Source organism: Schistocerca nitens, chromosome 1 (genome assembly GCF_023898315.1).
Source record: "Schistocerca nitens isolate TAMUIC-IGC-003100 chromosome 1, iqSchNite1.1, whole genome shotgun sequence".
Classification (NCBI taxonomy): Eukaryota; Metazoa; Arthropoda; class Insecta; order Orthoptera; family Acrididae; genus Schistocerca; species Schistocerca nitens.
The window spans coordinates 1100321401-1100342541 of NC_064614.1; the positions used below are offsets into that span (position 1 = coordinate 1100321401).

General features: G+C 44.7%; 1 protein-coding gene and 1 non-coding gene across 2 annotated transcripts in view; both read right to left on the bottom strand.

Annotated features, from left to right (window-relative positions):
• The window catches only part of LOC126198763 (uncharacterized), a 210100-nt gene that overhangs the window by 149386 nt on the left and 39573 nt on the right, over positions 1-21141 (bottom strand). The window lies entirely within an intron of this gene.
• Positions 3695-3769, bottom strand: Trnas-uga (transfer RNA serine (anticodon UGA)). Its single transcript has one exon. It is a non-coding gene; the product is annotated as a tRNA-Ser (tRNA).

Below are 21141 nucleotides of genomic sequence, written 5' to 3' on the forward strand. Positions count from 1 at the left end.
AGTTGCAGATGTGCAAGCAAGGTTCACAAATTACCTTAAACATAGTTTACAGAAAGAGCTTTATATGACTGGGGAATACACGATATCAGTATTTGTTGGAAACACCAATGGAAAGTGGCCATACATTGGACTAGTCACAGAAAACGATGGATTAGAGGACGTTTACTACATTAGAGGATTTATGAAAAATCTATTTGTAACTCTTTATTCCCAATTGAATCTGATTAAAAAATGACTGGTATGTTGTTTCATTTTGTGTTGGTCTCAAAATGATCAATCTGTCAACAGAAATTTCATTTACAGAGTATAAAAGTAATGGAACAACTACATTTAACCGCTGTTCATTTGCTGAAGTAGTCAAGTTCTATGCAGAAACTCTGCAAGAATTTGAAGAGGAAGAGTTGTCGTCTCACACCCAAGAGGATGTGGATGCCATAAAGCTATTTATATTATGCAGGAAAGAATACGCGCTGCCAAAATTCCCGAATATTCTCAGCTATAAGAATAGCAAAGAAGGGAGAGAGGTAATTATGATGGTCATACAACAGATAGTGTCTTCTTCTGTTCCTTGTTCCTTTGTTCCACATCCGTGCAGCGTTGCTGTGGTTAATAACGGATGTGGCATGTTCAATTTAAGGGGCTTCGCTACACTCTTTCCGTCGCCACTCCGTTCGCCCCCCCCCCTCCCCCATTTCACCGCTTCCTCTCCTCCCCCGGGAAGGAATATGTGTAACCCAACTATCTGCGTATAGTGTTATGCACAGAACCGAGCGAGGTGGCGCAGTGGTTAGCACACGGGACTCGCATTCGGGAGGACGACGGTTCAGTCCCGTCTCCAGCCATCCTGATTTAGGTTTTCCGTGATTTCCCTAAACCGTTTCAGGCAAATGCCGGGATGGTTCCTTTGAAAGGTCACGTCCGATTTCCTTCCCAATCTTTCCCTAACCCGAGCTTGCGCTCCGTCTCTAATGACCTCGTTGTCGACGGGACGTTAAACAACACTAACCTAACCTAACCTGTTATGCACAGAAAAGGGGAAAAAAGTTCTACAAATGTTTGAAAATGGTGCAGCTGAGCTGGGACTTAGGTACCATCTCGGTATTCACCTAGTGGAATGTTGGAAACTACCTAAAAATCATATCGAAAGTGGCCGCCACATTGGCCCTTGCCGCTAATCCGCTGGGTCGATTCGATCTAGGGACGGCGCACCAACTCATCCAGGAAGCGGCGGTTTGACGTACACAGCTGTGTCGATGGGTATACAAGAGATAATTTGCAAAAAAAAAAAAAAAAAAAAAAAAATAGATATGTATTGTAATTCGAGAACATACCTCCTTCTCTTTGTCAGATTACTGGTTGGAAAAAGAAATAGTTGATCTGGCTACAGTATAAAATTATAAATTAAAAACTAAGATGGATGTCACTAAAACTACATCAAAGAAACATTAACAAAGAGTGGTTACTATGTGTAAAGGTATACATAAAATTCAATAAATGGTTACCACAACAAAGCTTGTTTGCTTATTAGCTGCACCCATCAGAATTCGTAGAATAATCTATTATGTCCGAAAATTTTCGTGTGTTTTTTTGGACAGTGACACTGAAAAGTAGCCAATAGTATCCAGAAGTAGTATATGCCCTCTTTGTTACCTATTTGATGACACCCTTGCCACATATGGCAGTGTGCTAAAGGCAGTGACTAACTCAATTACAATTTCAATGTGGACTGCAATGTATGAAAATGTGTCACACTATTGAACGAATGCACGCCACTGTACCGAAGAGTGTCACAGTCAAACTATCAACTTAGTACAATCTCGCAGTATCACCAACGTGTCGAAATCTTTACAGCACATGAAAGACGAACAGTCTAAGATTTTCACCAATTTATGAAGTGTGTGGATCGAATAAAGGATGTAAATTCTAGCAGTCAAGCAAGGTCACAATCCGACATAAGAAGGAGAGGCCAAAATATGGAAGAATGCCATCACATATCTGTAGTTTACTAAATATGTGACAGTAAATTTCCTCCATAATTAGATGGTTTGAATATTGCATATGGGAGAGTAACAGTATACATCACCAAAGCACAGAAAGTGGTGGTGACAAACAATAAGGACAGTCAATTTATTCCCTACACCAGAATCTTGAGTTAAAAACTTTTATCTGTGCTGGTATAAGCTGTCGCCAGAACACTAGTCAGCAAAGATGAAGTGTGAAGATCGATTAATAGGCGCTGTATCAAGTGCGCCTATCACAAGAGTGGCCAGAGACACACCCACAGGCAACACGCCGCCAACGCCCTCTCGACGGTATGTATTTAGACCGCCGTCACTAACTGTGGGGACCGACTCACTCAATCATCCAGTTGGCGCCTGTCAGTTTATTCGCAGAGCGGGTTTTGTTCATCACAGGCGGAACTAGTTTTACTGAGCATTAGTTTTATTGGCATTACATCAGCCTGCAAGAGGCCAATCACTGATGAGCCTGTACCACAAAACATGGACGCTATTCAAGTTAAGTAACAGCTTCTTGTTCATGTAAATAAAGAACCATATTAATCCACAGGCGCATTTGTATTTTAGAAAGAGGATACCGGGCACCCATAACAACATTCTGTCCCTTGCTCCCTTGTGGTATAAGACTCTACAATATCGTTGGGGCAGATTCCAAAAGATAGAAACTGCTATCGTAATAACATGATAACATAGTGTAGCTGTTGTTGAACAGTTGCGAGTTCTGTACATGTTTCCTCATCTGATCATTATGTAGGCAAAATAAGAGACATTACCGCATTTATTTGATTAAATAAAGTTAGATAAGCAATTAAAATGTACAGAGTCGTCCACCTAAACTCGTGACAGCAGACGACTGCCATAAATAATTCCCAGTATATGGCACTTTAAAAACTGCTTCTTTACGTGTGATTGCAAATGAGTTCTTATCTAGAAAGAGATAACATTTTTAGCCTTTAATTGATAAGTTCATAAATCAGGTTCTCAATAGCTGCACTGTCACCGACGAGTTTCGACGTAACTTGGAGTGAAGCCTGCGATACCGCGAAAACAGAAACCTAGAGTTTTAAACAGAGGGATAGAGTTCTGCACTGTGGATCCCCCATTCGGCATGCTGAAAGAGTCCACAATCGCGGAGGGCACTTGCCGTTAGTTCCATAATGCATAGTTCGAGATAGTTTTGGAATTTAAACAGTTACAGTTGAGCAGTTGCGCTGGAGGGTGACATTTTAGCGCTAGCATAAACAAAAGACAACTGCAACAAACCACAGGCAAGCCGGAAGCCCGCCGATTACTACCAACAGAATCTCTAGGTGTCTCTGTTATGGCCGAGTTTCGTTCTGAAAGTCTTGAAGGAAATGTGCGCTGATACCGTTTTGACTGACGCCTATAGACTACGAACCTCGTATCTGTCAGAATGTCGCACACGGAGACATTGCGGACACCCCGCCAGCGCGGGAAGCAGCTTTTTATGTCGGACACATTACGCCAGACAACCGTCAGTGACGCGCGTGGGACGTACGGTTGCATTGCCCATGACTTTTACTGACGGGAGCCTAGCGTAATGCGTTCAACATAAAAAATTTCTTCCCGCTCTGACGAGGTGACCGCAGTGTCTCCCTGTACGACATTTGATAGACACGAAGTTAATAAGAAACTTCCTGGCAGATTAAAACTGTGTGCCCGACCGAGACTCGAACTCGGGACCTTTGCCTTTCACGGGCAAGTGCTCTACCAACTGAGCTACCGAAGCACGACTCACGACCGGTTCTCACAGCTTTACTTCTGCCAGTACCTCGTCTCCTACCTTCCAAACTTTACAGAAGCTCTCTGTTCAACAGGCCGTCTGTGTTGCTAGCGCTAAAGCGCTCGTCTACCAGTTGAGGTACTCAAACCTGTGTCCCTAATGGGTTCCTCGCCGTCTAACAGAAGATTATGAAGAGCAACGAAGGACCATCTGTGCGGAGTTGCTTGCGTGTTATGAGGCTCATCGTGACAACTTTTTTTTCGAACATCGTCACAGGCGATGAAACATGGATTCATCACTTCGAACCGGAAACAAAATGGCAATCCGTGGAGTGGCGCCAAACCATATCTCCTCTGAAGAAAAAATTGGAAGTCTCACCCTAAGCCGATAAGGCTATGTCGACGGTCTTCCGGAGCCATGAAGGGGCTACTCTGTTCGAAGTCGTCCCTCATGGTTCAACGATCAGTTTGAAGTATATTGTGCCACCATAAAGAAATCGATGAAACGATTTCAAGATGTTCCTCTTCGCAAAAATTTAAACGAATTTCTCCTTCTGTATGATAAGGCAAGGCCTTACAAAGTCTGTGCACCACACAGGAGCTCACAGTACTTTACTGGAGTGTTCTTTCTCATCCAACCTATAGCCCGGACCTCACACCTTGCAAGATCCCTTGCAAGATCCGTCTGTTTGGCCCAATGAAGGTTGCACTCCACCTGAAGCAGTACGTGGATGACGCGGAATTTATTGATGCTGCAAGACTTTGGCTCCCGTATCGACCAGCGAAGTGGTGCCATGCGGGCGTACAGGCCCTGCCAGTAAAGTGGCCTGAGGTCGTCGCAAGGAAGGGAGATTATGCTGAAAAACAGGGTTTTGTAGTCAAGAGAATGGGGAATAATATAGTGCATTGGAATCGCGAATAAAACCAAGCCGCATTCAGAAAAAACCTATCGCTTTACTTACTGAACGTCCCTCGCATATCCGTAGTCCGTAGTCCAGTAAATAGCGACTTTCTGGGCTCACATACAACGTCCATTTTGGAGACCCTTGATGAAGGTTATTAAGTGATTTGGTACTCAAGTCTTTCCATAGTTTCGCACAGGCTTTATTCTATCCACCCTTTTTCAATATCTGTGAGAATCAAATAAGTTGATATATTAAATTGTCTTCTATTCTGTACGATTTGTCACACAATCAAGATATTATCGCTACGTGACCTTCCTCTTATGAAACCGCTTTCTTCTCCTAGAATAAACGCTTCTGTAATAAGTTTTAATCTGTTAATTAATACAAGTGTACACACACGGTGTTTACAAATTAGCTACACAGAAGTAACGTTTAACTGGGAAAGGAGTAAATAATTATTCTATGCCATAATGGCTATGTTTGTGAACTGTGACTGTGTGGGATAGTTATTTATTTCTAATTTCTGCTACCAGTCACTTTTTTATTTTGTGTTTAATCTAACATAATACAACGCATTTAGAACATGTTCTGTTCATCTGCAGGCGCTTATACATACATACATACATACAGAGAAATGTTACTTAAAAATAAACGGGCTTAAACTAGATTAATCTAGAACAATGGACAAAGAGTTCTAAATTAATGTAGTTTAAGACTGTTTATTTTTAAGTAACATTTCTCTGTATGTATATGTGTATGTATAAACTCCTGAAGACGAACAGAACATGTTCGAAACGCGTTGTATTATGTTAGATTAAACATAAAATAAAAAAGTGACTGGTAGCAGAAATTAGAAATAAATAAGGAGTAGATAACTTGCAGACAAGTTTCATACAACACTTAATATAGGATATGTTAATGTTCTATCCCCCCTAATATTGTTAATTCCCGAAGTTCCCGTTAGGTGAAAGGAGCGAATGAGTTATTCAAACAGTCATAATGAAGTCTTAAGATGGTGAAGAGCTTGCACAGTGTTATTTATGGTTTCATGACTCCAAATCCGCTGCTACAGTTCACAGGCAATTCACAACTAAATATCGCAAGCCACCAACTCATAGGCAAACTGTTATTCATTCGCACAATCGTTTCACCGAAACTGGCTGTGTATCACATAGGACGCCGGGTCAGGGTGTGCCAGTAGTCTCTTACGCAGCAATTGAACAAGTGCGGCAGTTTTACATTCGTAGTGCGGGTGAATCAAGGAGACGTACCAGCTTAAAACTGGATATGCCTAGTGCTACAGTGTGTAAAGTATTAAGGAAACGCCTGTCAATCAAACCCTACAAATTGAACCTGTTACAAGCTTTAAGAGGAAGCGACTGAGAAATTCGAGCTGAGTTTTGTGTACAAATGTTTAACAAATCGCAGGCTGGAGATGATTTTCTTAATAAAATTGTGTTCAGGTAAGAAGGCGCTTTCCATACCTGCATTGAAGTGAATCGATATAATATTCGGATGTGATGTGAGCAGAAACCACGTCTCGAAATCGAACTTTTACCGGACTCCCCTAAGGTACTATGAATAAGTTTTTTTATTTTTTTATTTTATTTTATTTTATTTTTACTTTTTTATTTTTTTCGCTGTAAGCTGTAACGAGATATACGGTCCTTCCTTTCTTGCTTAGTTAACCGTAACTTGCATATCGTACCTGGACATATTTGATCATTATTTAATGCGTCAGTTACAACAGAATATCGGCAAAGAACTCATTTTGCAGCAGGGTAGCGTCGCACCACAGTATGATCGTGAAGTTGTTGCCTATCTTCGTAGAAATGTACCGACATGCATTGGGCCTGGTAGAACAATATCGGGGTTACGTTAACCCTTTCACGCCTGAATTTTTTGTGTACGAAGGAAAATTGTCCTTAATTCTGTAATGCTCTTAAGTGACTTTTTAATGATTTTAGATGCAAGATTTATACAAAAAATGTAACCATTTTCAAAATTATACTTTTTGCACTTGGCTTCCTTTTATGGTCCACAAGCTGCTAAGCGCTGGTACATTGACTTGTTAATATTTTTTGTAGTCATGCCTAACAGTTGGTAGCACTTGGGTGTCATGAAAAAAATAGGGAAAATGGGGAGAAACATTTCTGTTGTAGCTAAGACACAGCAAAATTTAATGTACGTAACTGTAGCCAGTGGGTCTGAAAGGGTTAAATGCATAATGATTGATCCTCCGCTTCCGGAAAACGTTGACGAGCTGCGACAATGGACAACACAAGCAATTGCCACCCTACATCAAGATTTGGTTCGCAGGATTTGGCAAGAAACTGATAACAAAACAAAAAAAAAAACAATGCGTGTGAAACCTTATGGGACTTAACTGCTAAGGTCATCAGTCCGTAAGCTTACACACTACTTAACCTAAATTATCCTAAGGACAAACACACACACCCATGCCCGAGGGAGGACTCGAACCTCCACCGGGACCAGCCGCACAGAAACGTATTACAGATGGGACATTTGACGTGCTGCAGAAGCTAGCCATTATTGAACATGATGTACTGCATTCATCAAACATTTCTGTAAGTTATTTACCTTGTTCACATTTAAAAAAATGGCTCTGAGCACTATGGGACTCAACTGCTGTGGTCATAAGTCCCCTAGAACTTAGAACTACTTAAACCTAACTAACCTAAGGACAGCACACAACACCCAGCCATCACGATGTTCACATTTAAAGAATACTTTTGTATCATTTATAAACACTCTGTCTTAGGCAGTGTTTAACATATTGATCCCCCTTTTTAATCACTGACAACACCTTTGGTATAAATCAGTCTTCTAGAATTTTAGTGTTTAACCAGCAGGTACTGGTCACATGTAAAATTCTAAACTTAAGAAACAAAATTCTAAACTTAAGTAACCATCCGCCATGTTTAACCAACTCTATATTAATCTCGTGATGTCCGGAGCATTTCTTGCGTTTTCATTTGTTAATTACATCTTCCATTCCTCGGAGGGAATTGTTAGTGTTAATTAAAGGCAATCACCATTTTTGAAGTGCCTAGAGTCGTAATCACTATTGGAGAGGAACGAGGGCAGGCAGTGGACGCTGGGGGAGACAGGAGAGTCGCTGTTACAAAACAGACGCCGGTGTGAGACAATAGCGGCAGCGCCGTCCGTCACACGCGTAAAATTAGCGCGACCCCCACGTCTGCGTCCGCTTCTGCTTCAGCTTGTGCAGCCGCTGGCAGGCGGGCCCACCACAGAACACCTCGGCGGCTCTAGCTGGCTCCTGCCGCCGCAAGCGAAGCCGCTCCTCCCTCATCGAACCTCCATGTAATGAAGACCCCTTGCGTGCGACATCGCAAGTTTAATATTTAGTAACGTTCATTTGAAAGTGTTTTGTTAGCACTTAGACAAGAAAAACACTAGCTGCTAATGACTCACCAAGTGCATCACGAGTGTCTGGAAGGTGCAGAGATGAACCTTCTATGGGATGTATGTATTACACTTCACTACACGCAGAACGTCGACATTCGAGAAATGCTGAAAACAACCCATAACTTTCACCGTGAACAGTGAGTCAAAAATGGCGCGTCACAGTGATCACAAAGGTTCGCACCATCAAGATCAAAGGCGAACTCCTTGGGAGTTCCAAACTGCGCATGGCTTTCTTAAAGAGTGTCCGTACACTACTGGCCATTAAAATTGCTACATCGAGAAGAAATGCACATGATAAACGGGTATACTAGAACTGACATGTGATTAAATTTTCATGCAATTTGGGTGCATAGATGCTGATAAATCAGTACCCAGAACAACCACCTCTGGCAGTAATAACGGCCTTGATACGCCTGGGCAATGAGTCAAACAGAGCTTGGATGGCATGTACAGGAACAGCTGCCCATGCAGCTTCAACACGATACCACAGTTCATCAAGAGTAGTGACTAGCGTATTGTGACGAGCCAGTTGCTCGGCCACCATTGACCAGACGTTTTCAGTTGGTGAGAGATATGGAGAATTTGCTGGCCAGGGCAGCAGTCGAACATTTTCTGTATCCAGAAAGGCAAGTACAGGACCTGCAACATGCGGTCGTGCATTATCCAGCTGAAATGTAGGGTTTCGCAGGGATCGAATGAAGGGTGGAGCCGCGGGTCGTAACAAATCTGAAATGTAACGTCCACTGTTCAAAGTGCCGTCAACGAGAACAAGAGGTGACAGAGACGTGTAACCAATGGCACCCCATGCCATCACGCCGGGTGATACGCCAGTATGGCGATGAAGAATACACACATCCAATGTGCGTTAACCGCGATGTCGCCAAACACGGATGCGACCATCATGATGCTGTAAACAGAACCTGGATTCATCGGAAAAAATGGCGTTTTGCCATTCGTGCACCCAGGTTTGTCGTTGAGTACACCATCACAGGCGCTCCTGTCTATGAGGCAGCGTCAGGGGTAACCGCAGCCATGGTCTCCGAGCTGATAGTCCACGCTGCTGCAAACGTCATCGAACCGTTGGTGCAGATGGTTGTTGTCTTGCAAACGTCCCCATCTGTTACTAAGGGATCGAGACGTGGCTGTACGATCCGTTACAGCCATGCGGATAAGATGCCTGTCATCTCGACTGCTAGTGATACGAGGCCGTTGGGATCCAGCACGGCGTTCCGTATTACCCTCTTCAACCCACCGATGCCATATTCTGCGAAAGTCATTGGATCTCGACCAATGCGAGCAGCATTGTCGCGATACGATAAACCACAATCGTGATAAGCTACAATCCGAACTTTATCAAATTCGGAAACGTTATGGTGTGCATTTCACCTCCTAACACGAGGCATCACAACAACGTTTCACCAAGCAACGCCGGCCAACTGCTGTTTGTGTGTGAGAAATCGGTTGGAAACTTTCCTCATGTCAGCACGTTGTAGGTGTCGCCACCGGCGCCAACCTTGTGTGAATGCTCTGAAAAGCTAATCATTTGCATATCACAGCATCTTCTTCCTGTCGGTTAAATTTCGCGTCTGTAGCACGTCATCTTCGTGGCGTAGCGATTTTAATGGCCAGTAGTGTACAATCATATTGGTGTAACGGGGTGATGGAATGTGATGGCATCTTGTCAACAGCACTACTGTCAAAACTACAGCACTGCTGCTGACGACCCTTTTGATCCTGGCCATGATTTTGTGCTTAGCATTTGATGATGCCACTATGGCTGCAGTATGTTGGGACATGTTTTTATGAAACAGATCTGAAGATGCTCATAATAGATCGCAACCGGTAGTCTGAAGACAAAAAAAACTGTGACCATAGACGTGAAGTAAAGGAAATTTACAGTAAATAATGTCTGACAATTGTTTCATGTTCGTTTAATAAATCTATCTACCGGAAACAAGTGCTACATTGTTAAGTGAAGAAACACGTGAATGAATAACGCTCTGTATTTAAGGCTGTATAGCGGTATTCCACAAAAAAAATGATCTTGATAAATAAATTCTTCGAATCTACAATTAAATCCTATTCTACCATTTCGTAACTAATGTGTTTACAAGAACCAGATAAAATTTTTTGTGAACAATTGTTTGGTCATTATTTTTCCGAACGAGGTGTATTTTTCGCATTTCTGTGAATCTGGAAAAATCTGTCGCGCAGCAGTACCCACGCGCACAGTTCAATTTTTACACTCAATTTCGTATTGAACGAAGAAGAGAAGAGGAGAGGCTTGAAGAGCAGGAAAATTTCCGTTCCAGTAAAGAATATTTTCTACCTGCAGCACCACCCGCTTAGCATGGCCAGGACAGTGAAATTCGTGAAGTGTCGAGAAGAAAATTGTGGTTCCTGCCAGACTTAATACCTGCCTGGCAACGGATACCACTGTTTTGTGGAGCTCGCCAGTTGGCGATGCGGCTGGCTGGTGGTGTCAAGAAACTGCGGACGGAGCTGCGGTTCGCACGTAGCCGGCCAGGAATAAACGGTGTGGGCTCGCAGCGCAAGAGCCACGTGTGACACCTCCTGGCTACCGGGCAGAAAGCTGCCGATTATCATACAGCACACTCACCCGCGGCCGGTGTTCACGTCCTTGGCGATTTCTGTTTTCTGTGCATTGGGCTCTGATCCAACCTAAGTTTCTGTTCCTAATATTCCGTCTTCTAGACCCCGAGATACCCTCAGCACAAGAGCGAAGTCAACAGACCGATTGCCGAGTCACCCATGTTGCCCAGATGGCAACTGATCGATAAAAGATCCGTACTTAAAGACTGGAATGTTACACAGGTCACACCAATAAGCAAGGGGTAATCTGTTGAATTACAGCCCCATATCACTTAGATTTGCAGGTTTTTGGAACCTATATTGTGTTTAAACGTTATAAATTCCTTCGAAGAAAACGAATTTTTTCACAGTCATCACGGATTCAGAAAATATCTTTCTTGTGAAACGTAACCAGCTCTTTATTCTCAAGAAGTAATTAGTGTTATCGACAGGAGATCTAAGATTGATTCCATATTTTCGCACTGAAGAGCCAAAGAAACTGGTACACCTGCTAATATCATGTAGGGCCGCCGAGCACGCAGAATTGCCGAAACACGACGTGGGGTGAACTCGACTGATGTGTGAAGTAGTGCCGCAGGGAACTAAAACCATGAATCCTGCAGTGCTGTCCATAAATCCGTAAGACTACGAAGGGGTGGAGATCTCTTCTGAAGAGGATGTCGCAAGGCATCCCAGATATGCTCAATAATGTTCATATCTGGGGAGTTCGTGGCCAGAGGAATTGTTTAAACTCAGAAGAGTGTTCCTGGAGCCATTCTGTAACAATTCTGGATGTGTAGAGTGGCGCATTCCTGTTGGAATTGCCCAAGTCTCTCGGAATGCACAATGGACATGAATTGATTCAGGTGATCGGACACGATGCTTACGCGTCATCTGTCAGAGTCGTATCTAGACGTATCAGGGGTCCCATATCACTCCAACTGCACACCCTCCACACCATTACAGAGCCTCCACCAGCTTGAACAGTTCTCTGCTGGCATGCAGGGTCCATGGATTGAAGAGGTTGTCTCCATACCCGTACGCGTCCATCCGCTCGATACAATTTGAAATAAGACTCGTCTGACCAGGCAATATGTTATCAGTGATCAACAGTCCAATGTCCGCGTTCACGGTCCCAGGCGAGGATTAAACCTTTGTGTCGTTTAATCATCAAGGGTACACGAGTGGGCCTTCGGCTCCGAAAACCCAGTGTTCCATAGATTTCGTGTTTGTTTTGAATACAGTCAGAGAGAGTCCCTTTAGTCAACCATAGTGCCAGTAGTGCTAGTGTTTGTTTTCAATACAGTCCAGAGACAGGTAGTGCTACTTTCATTGCTTTCTACAAGAAGTGATTAGCAACCACAGCTTAGTCGACAATCAGCCGCCTTTAGTGAATTAGCAGTCTAGTTAAAAGTTGATTAACTCTCTACAGTAAATTGATTTCTTAGGATGGATAGGATGTGTGACTGCTGTGTAAGGACGCAGGAGGAGCTGGCCACTGTTCGCGAACAGCTGAACGTGTTGATGGCCGGGGTCAGCCGTCTTCAGGCTGCTGCCTCGGAGTGTAGCGGCAGTGGGCAGTCTGGTGCGTCGCCTGGTACACGCCAGGTGTTACATGCTTCACCCACTGTCCCTGCTGTCGAGACATATTCGCGGGTACCGGGCGCGGTTGGGCCACCCTCTCCCCAAGGGGAGTGGCGGGTTCAGCGGCGTTCGCGGCGCACGAGGCGGAGGGTCAATGTGGAGGCTGGCCGTGTGGCATCGCCCGATCTGCCTGTGAGTGGACATGTGGCTGCTCCTTCAGCAAGGTCCGAGCAGGCACACGGGGGGAGGGGTTTATTAGTTATTGGGAGCTCCAACGTTAGGCGGGTGATGGAGCCCTTTAGGGAAATAGCGGAAAGGTCGGGGAAGAAGGCCAGTGTTCACTCTGTCTGCTTGCCGGGGGGTCTCATCCGAGATGTGGAAGAGGCCCGGCCGGCGGCGATAGAGAGCACTGGGTGCACCCGACTGAAAATTGTTGCTCATGTCGGCACCAATGACTCCTGCCGTCTGGGTTCAGAGGTCATCCTCAATTCGTACAGGCTGTTGCCGGAATTGGTGAAGGCGGAAAGCCTCGCTCGCGGGGTGGAATCAGAGCTAACTACACTCCTGGAAATGGAAAAAAGAACACATTGACACCGGTGTGTCAGACCCACCATACTTGCTCCGTACACTGCGAGAGGGCTGTACAAGCAATGATCACACGCACGGCACAGCGGACACACAATGAACCGCGGTGTTGGCCGTCGAATGGCGCTAGCTGCGCAGCATTTGTGCACCGCCACCGTCAGTGTCAGCCAGTTTTCCGTGGCATACGGAGCTCCATCGCAGTCTTTAACACTGGTAGCATGCCGCGACAGCGTGGACGTGAACCGTATGTGCAGTTGACGGACTTTGAGCGAGGGCGTATAGTGGGCATGCGGGAGGCCGGGTGGACGTACCGCCGAATTGCTCAACACGTGGGGCGTGAGGTCTTCACAGTACATCGATGTTGTCGCCAGTGGTCGGCGGAAGGTGCACGTGCCCGTCGACCTGGGACCGGACCGCAGCGACGCACGGATGCACGCCAAGAGCGTAGGATCCTACGCAGTGCCGTAGGGGACCGCACCGCCACTTCCCAGCAAATTAGGGACACTGTTGCTCCTGGGGTATCGGCGAGGACCATTCGCAACCGTCTCTATGAAGCTGGGCTACGGTCCCGCACACCGTTAGGCCGTCTTCCGCTCACGCCCCAACATCGTGCAGCCCGCCTCCAGTGGTGTCGCGACAGGCGTGAATGGAGGGACGAATGGAGACGTGTCGTCTTCAGCGATGAGAGTCGCTTCTGCCTTGGTGCCAATGATGGTCGTATGCGTGTTTGGCGCCGTGCAGGTGAGCGCCACAATCAGGACTGCATACGACCGAGGCACACGGGGCCAACACCCGGCATCAGGGTGTGGGGAGCGATCTCCTACACTGGCCGTACACCACTGGTGATCGTCGAGGGGACACTGAATAGTGCACGGTACATCCAAACCGTCATCGAACCCATCGTTCTACCATTCCTAGACCGGCAAGGGAACTTGCTGTTCCAACAGGACAATGCACGTCCGCATGTATCCCGTGCCACCCAACGTGCTCTAGAAGGTGTAAGTCAACTACCCTGGCCAGCAAGATCTCCGGATCTGTCCCCCATTGAGCATGTTTGGGACTGGATGAAGCGTCGTCTCACGCGGTCTGCACGTCCAGCACGAACGCTGGTCCAACTGAGGCGCCAGGTGGAAATGGCATGGCAAGCCGTTCCACAGGACTACATCCAGCATCTCTACGATCGTCTCCATGGGAGAATAGCAGCCTGCATTGCTGCGAAAGGTGGATATACACTGTACTGGTGCCGACATTGTGCATGCTCTGTTGCCTGTGTCTATGTGCCTGTGGTTCTGTCAGTGTGATCATGTGATGTATCTGACCCCAGGAATGTGTCAATAAAGTTTCCCCTTCCTGGGACAATGAATTCACGGTGTTCTTATTTCAATTTCCAGGAGTGTATTTGTAGTATCGTTCCCAGAACCGATCGCTGTCCTCTGGTTTGGAGCCGAGTAGAAGGCTTAAACCAGAGGCTCAGACGATTCTGCGGAGATCTGGGGCGCAAATTTCTCGACCTCCGCTATCGGATGGAGAAATGTAGGGTCCCCCTGAATAGTTCAGGCGTGCACTACACGCCGGAAGCGGCTAGAAGGGTAGCGGAGTACGTGTGGAGTGCACATGTGGGTTTTTTTAGGTTAGAGAATTCCCTCCCTAGGCCCGACAAGACGCCTCCTGAGACGCGGCAAGGTAGGAGCAGGCAAAATGCAACAGGGAATAACAATATTAATGTGCTAATAGTAAACTGTAGGAGCGTCTATAGAAAGGTCCCAGAACTGCTCTTATTAATAAACGGTCACAACGCCCATATAGTACTAGGGACAGAAAGTTGGATGAAACCAGACGTAAACAGTAATGAAATTCTAAACTCAGATTGGAATGTATACCGCAGAGAAAGCCTGGACAGTGAAGGGGGAGGCGTGTTTATAGCGATAAGAAGTGCAATAGTATCGAAGGAAATTGACGGAGATCCGAAATGTGAAATAATTTGGGTGAAGGTCACGGTTAAAGCAGGCTCAGACATGGTAATTGGATGTCTCTATAGGCCTCCTGGCTCAGCAGCTGTTGTGGCTGAGCACCTGAAAGATAACTTGGATAATATTTCGAGTAGATTTCCCCACCATGTTATAGTTCTGGGTGGAGATTTTAATTTGCCGGATATAGACTGGGAGACTCAAACGTTCATAACGGGTGGCAGGGACAAAGAATCCAGTGAAATTTTTTAAAGTGCTTTATCTGAAAACTATCTCGAGCAGTTAAACAGAGATCCGACTCGTGGCGATAACATATTAGACCTTCTGGTGACAAACAGACCCGAAGTATTTGAAACAGTTAACGCAGAACAGGGAATCAGCGATCATAAAGCGGTTACGGCATCGATGATTTCAGCCGTAAATAGAAATATTAAAAAAGGTAGGAAGATTTTTCTATTTAGCAAAAGTGACAAAAAGCAGATTACAGAGTACCTGACGGCTCAACACAAAAGTTCTGTCTCAAGTACAGATAGTGTTGAGGATCAGTGGACAAAGTTCAAAACCATCGTACAATATGCGTTAGATGAGTATGTGCCAAGCAAGAACGTAAGAGATGGAAAAGAGCCACCGTGGTACAACAACAGAGTTAGAAAACTGCTGCGGAAGCAAAGGGAACTTCACAGCAAACATAAACATAGCCAAAGCCTTGCAGACAAACAAAAATTACGCGAAGCGAAATGTAGTGTGAGGAGGGCTATGCGAGAGGCGTTCAATGAATTCGATAGTAAAGTTCTATGTACTGACTTGGCAGAAAATCCTAAGAAATTTTGGTCTTATGTCAAAGCGGTAGGTGGATCAAAACAAAATATCCAGACACTCTGTGACCAAAATGGTACTGAAACAGAGGATGACAGACTAAAGGCCGAAATACTAAATGTCTTTTTCCAAAGCAGTTTCACAGAGGAAGATTGCAGTGTAGTTCCTTCTCTAGATTGTCGCACAGATGACAAAATGGTAGGTATCGAAATAGACGACAGAGGGATAGAGAAACAATTAAAATCGCTCAAAAGAGGAAAGGCCGCTGGACCTGATGGGATACCAGTTCGATTTTACACAGAGTACGCGAAGGAACTTGCCCCCCTTCTTGCAGCGGTGTACCCTAGATCTCTAGAAGAGCGTAGCGTTCCAAAATATTGGAAAAGGGCACAGGTCATCCCCGTTTTCAAGAAGGGACGTCGAACATATGTGCAGAACTATAGACCTATATCTCTAACGTCGATCAGTTGTAGAATTTTGGAACACGTATTATGTTCGAGTATAATGACTTTTCTGGAGACTAGAAATCTACTCTGTAGGAATCAGCATGGGTTTCGAAAAAGACGGTCGTGTGAAACCCAGCTCGCGCTATTCGTCCACGAGACTCAGAGAACCATAGACACGTGTTCACAGGTAGATGCCGTGTTTCTTGACTTCCGCAAGGCGTTCGATACAGTTCCCCACAGTCGTTTAATGAACAAAGTAAGAGCATATGGACTATCAGACCAATTGTGTGATTGAATTGAAGAGTTCCTAGATAACAGAACGCAGCATGACATTCTCAATGGAGAGAAGTCTTCCGAAGAAAGAGTGATTTCAGGTGTGCCTCAGGGGAGTGTCATAGGACCGTAGCTATTCACAATATACATAAATGACCTTGTGGATGACATCGGAAGTTCACTAAGGCTTTTTGCAGATGATGCTGTGGTGTATCGAGAGGTTGTAACAATGGAAAATTGTACTGAAATGCAGGAGGATCTGCAGCGAATTGACGCATGGTGCAGGGAATGCAGACAAGTGTAATGTGCTGCGAATACATAGAAAGATAGTTACGTTATCATTTAGCTACAAAATAGCAGGTCAGCAACTGGAAGCAGTTAATTCCATAAATTATCTGGGAGTACGCATTAGGAGTGATTTAAAATGGAATGATCATATAAAGTTGATCGTCGGTAAAGCAGATGCCAGACTGAGATTCATTGGAAGAATCCTACGGATATGCAATCCGAAAACAAAGGAAGTAGGTTACAGTACGCTTGTTCGCCCACTGCTTGAATACTGCTCAACAGTGTGGGATCCGTACCAGATAGGGTTGATAGAAGAGATAGAGAAGATCCAACGGAGAGCAGCGCGCTTCGTTATAGGATCATTTAGTAATCGCGAAAGCGTCACGGAGATAATAAATAAACTCCAGTGGAAGACTCTGCAGGAGAGACGCTCAGTAGCTCGGTACGGGCTTTTGTTAAAGTTTCGAGAACATACCTTCACCGAAGAGTCAAGCAGTATATTGCTCCCTCCTACGTATATCTCGCGAAGAGACCATGAGGATAAAATCAGAGAGATTAGAGCCCACACAGAAGCATACCGATAATCCTTCTTTCCACGAACAATACGAGGCTGGAATAGAAGGGAGAACCGATAGAGGTACTCAGGGTACCCTCCGTCACACACCGTCATGTGGCTTGCGGAGTATGGATGTAGATGATGTTTCGTTGAATGGTTGGCACGCTGACACGTGTTGATGGCCCAGCATTGAAATCTGCAGCAAATTGCGGAAGGGTTACACTTCTGTCACGTTGAATGATTCTCTTCAGTCGTCGTCGCTTTCGCGGCCGCAGCTATGTCGCAGATTTTATGTTTTACCGGATTCCTTATATTCACGGCACACTGGTGAAATGGTCGTATGGGAAAATCCCCACTTCATCGCTGCCTCGGAGTTGCTGTGTCCCATAGTTCGTGTGCCGACTATAACACCACGTTCAAACTCACTTAAATGTTGATAACTTGCCATTGTAGCAGCGGTAATCGATCTAAATACTGCGCCAAACACTTGTTGTCTTATGTAGATCTTGGCGACCGCAGCGCCGTGTTCTACCTGCTTACCTATCTCTGTATTTGAATACGCATGCCTCTACCAGTTTATTTGGCACTTCAGTGTAGATTTCATCACAAGAGACATCTAAACAAATAACACGCCTACGAATTATCTTCTCCGTTGTGTGGCTGCAGTTCGTAGTAATTGACGGAAATTCATTTAGAAAAGAGCAGTGGCATCTGATATTCTCCAAGGAAGAGTTATCCGCCCTGTGCTGTTCATAATTTATGTAAATGATTTAGGGAATAAAATGAGCAGCCCTCTTACATTGTTTGTAGATGATCCTGTTATTTACCGTCTTGTACACTTCTCAGACGATCAAAATCAATTGCAAAACTATTTAGACAAGATAACTGTATAGTGCGAAATGTGGAAAATGAGTCTTAAGTTATGAAAAGTATGATGTCATCCACTTGAGTGGTAAAAAAATTCGCTAAATTTCGTTTATATGATAAATCGCACAAATGTAAAGGCTGTAAATTCAACTGATTATTGAGGGACTACAGTCACGAATAACTTGACCTAGAACTCTCACATACATTATGTTATGGGGAAGGTGAAGCAAAGACTGATATTTATTGACTGAATACTCAGAAGATGCTGCAGGTCTACTAAAGTGAGTGCCTATACTACGTTTGTCCGCCCTCTTCTGGAGTATTGCTGCGTAGTATGGGACCCGCATCGGGTAGGATTGATGAAGGAGATTGAAAAATTTCAAAAGAAGAGCAGCTAGTTTTGTATTTTCTCGACATAGGGGAGAGAGTGCCACGGAAATGACACTTGAGTTGGGGTGGCAATCGTTAAAACAAAGGTATTTTTAGTTGCTTCTGGATCTTCTCATGAAATTCCAACCTCCAACTTTCTCCCACGAATGCGAAAATATTTTGTAGCTCCCACCTACCTAGGGAGAAATGAACATTGTAATAAAATAAGAGAAACAGAGCTTGCATGAAAATATGTAAGGGTTCGTTTATGCCGCACGATGTTTGAGACTAGAACGGAAGAGAACTAGCTCGAAGGATGTTGATGAACTGTCTGCCAGGCACTTAGTTCTGAATTGCAGAGTCGTAATGTAGATGTAGTAGAAGAGACGAAACCAGAGAAGGTACACTGAGGTCTGGAGCGAAATCGACATTCTAAGTCATCCCAAATGGTTCCACTGGATTGAGGTTGGGACTCTGGACAAGCCAGTTGATTTCAGGAATGTTACTGTACACAAACCATTGCTTTATATATGCGTCTTTACGACACGGTGTTGTGTCACTGATACAAACAAGCATCGTCTCAGAACTTTTCCTCTACAGTATGCAGTACACAGCGCCGAAAAATGAACTCGTATCTTCCCACATTTAGCGTTTTCTCAACCGCAAAAAGAAAGCCACAGCCAAGCCATGAAAAAAAATCTACATCGTAATACCACCTCCTCTATAATTTGCTGTTGGCACTACACGTGATGAAAGGAAACGTTAACCACAGCCAAACACTTTGTAAGGCGTCCGGATTTTACAGACCTTACATGAACTCGATCCATAACAACAGTACCATACAGTATGAGACCCTCAGAAAATAGTAATTAAATTGTATCAACAAAAGGCAATTGCTGTTAATCTCTTGTACCAAACGCTAACAAAACAATATCGACCAATATATGGACAGGGGCATGAATAAGCAAGTGAAACGCATTTTGAAGACGAACCGAGCAGGTGATTACTGTCATCAGAAAACGCCATTTAACAAGAGCATGGCGAGCTTCAGTGCAGAAAGGGATAAGGCCAGAACAATACATAATTCCTTTTAACGTACATACGGTTGTGAACGAGGGTAAGTGCGTGCATGGCATTAACAGGGCTAGGCTGCGACCCAGTGAGAAAAATAATATTCTCCTCTAGCGAGACGGAGATTGGCTGAAGCCATACTGGGCGACACAGACGCGACACGATGGGGAGATCCTCATTATATAAAAGCATTTTGAGAACAAAAATGGCTAGATCTCTCTCTCTCTCGTCTCACGGTGAACCGCACAAGTGTGTGGAAAATAGCGAGAGTGTAGAGAGCTTAGCTGTCTCCGAAGTGAGAACGATGTGCTTGACATATAGAGGCAACAGATAGCAAAGAGGTAGTTAATTATTCCTGCAGGAATTTTTTCTGGGGAAAAGAAATTGTGCATGTCGCTCCAACCCTTAGCGAGTGTGCAACAGCCATTATTTTGACTAGGGAAAGATTAATGTTCTGCGGAACGCAGGGAAGTTGAGACTGAGTGAATTCATTCAAGGCCAGAGTAGGGAATTAGCGTTTCAGATCCAGCACGGAGATAACGCCATTGCAGATGCCACTTGGTAAAGTACCATCATGCATTAGGCCACAGTAAATGTTGAGTCTAGAATTGCTCACTCCAACTTCCGTACACTTTGACCATTGAATATCAAAAGCTAGGATACTAACCTACCCTCACATTGAGTACATGAGAGTTTGCACACATTGGTACACTCACTGTGCAGATACAGAAGCGTGGATGGTGACAACTTGCATCGGATTGCCATAGGCTGAAGTGTTATCCATCACTCCAAATCACAAGTATCCAGTCATCCACTATCCAGCTGTGTCGCTCTTTGCAATACCTCGAGTATCGCGTAACACTGAGTACAGAAATGTGTGGCTTATGAGGAGCTGCTCGATCGTACATCCCATTCTTTTTAGCTCAATACTGACAATTATCGTGGAAGCTAGTCTGCTAGTAACACTTTGGAACTCACGACTAATTTCATTCTGTTTTTTAAGACTGTCCACCACAATGCTCAATGGTCCCTGCCCGTCATTATGTGAGGTCTGTCCGGTCTTGGTTTAGTTGCGGTTGTTCCATTGTGTGTCCACTTCACAGTCGCATAACTAAAACTCAGATTGGGTGGCTTTAGAAAGACTGAAATGTTCCTGATAGATTTGTTATTCAGGTGACAGTAAATGACTAGTCCACATTCGAAGTCACTGAGCCTCCAGGCCGAATTATTCTGCTGCTACTGCGCTCGTACTAACAACACACTACTCCCAGCCCTCTTTCATACTAGTGCCTCCACCTCTTGTGACATCTAATGGTCCATTTTGCATTACATAGGAGCGTTTGGATACTTTTGAGCCGGTAGTGTAGCTCTGTACGCATATATACTTCAAAGGTTGCAGTATCAACAGCGGAGTGAATCTCGACGGAGCATAACAAAGTCTTCGGGATTAGTTTCATCATACGAGGTGCGGCTAGAAAAAAACCGGACTGATGCTGGAAAAAACATTTATTTACAATTATTTACAATTTCATGTTATCTCCTTCAATGTACTCTCCTCCTCGGCCTCTACACCGCTCCATACGAATTTTCCACTGTTCATAGCAATGCTGC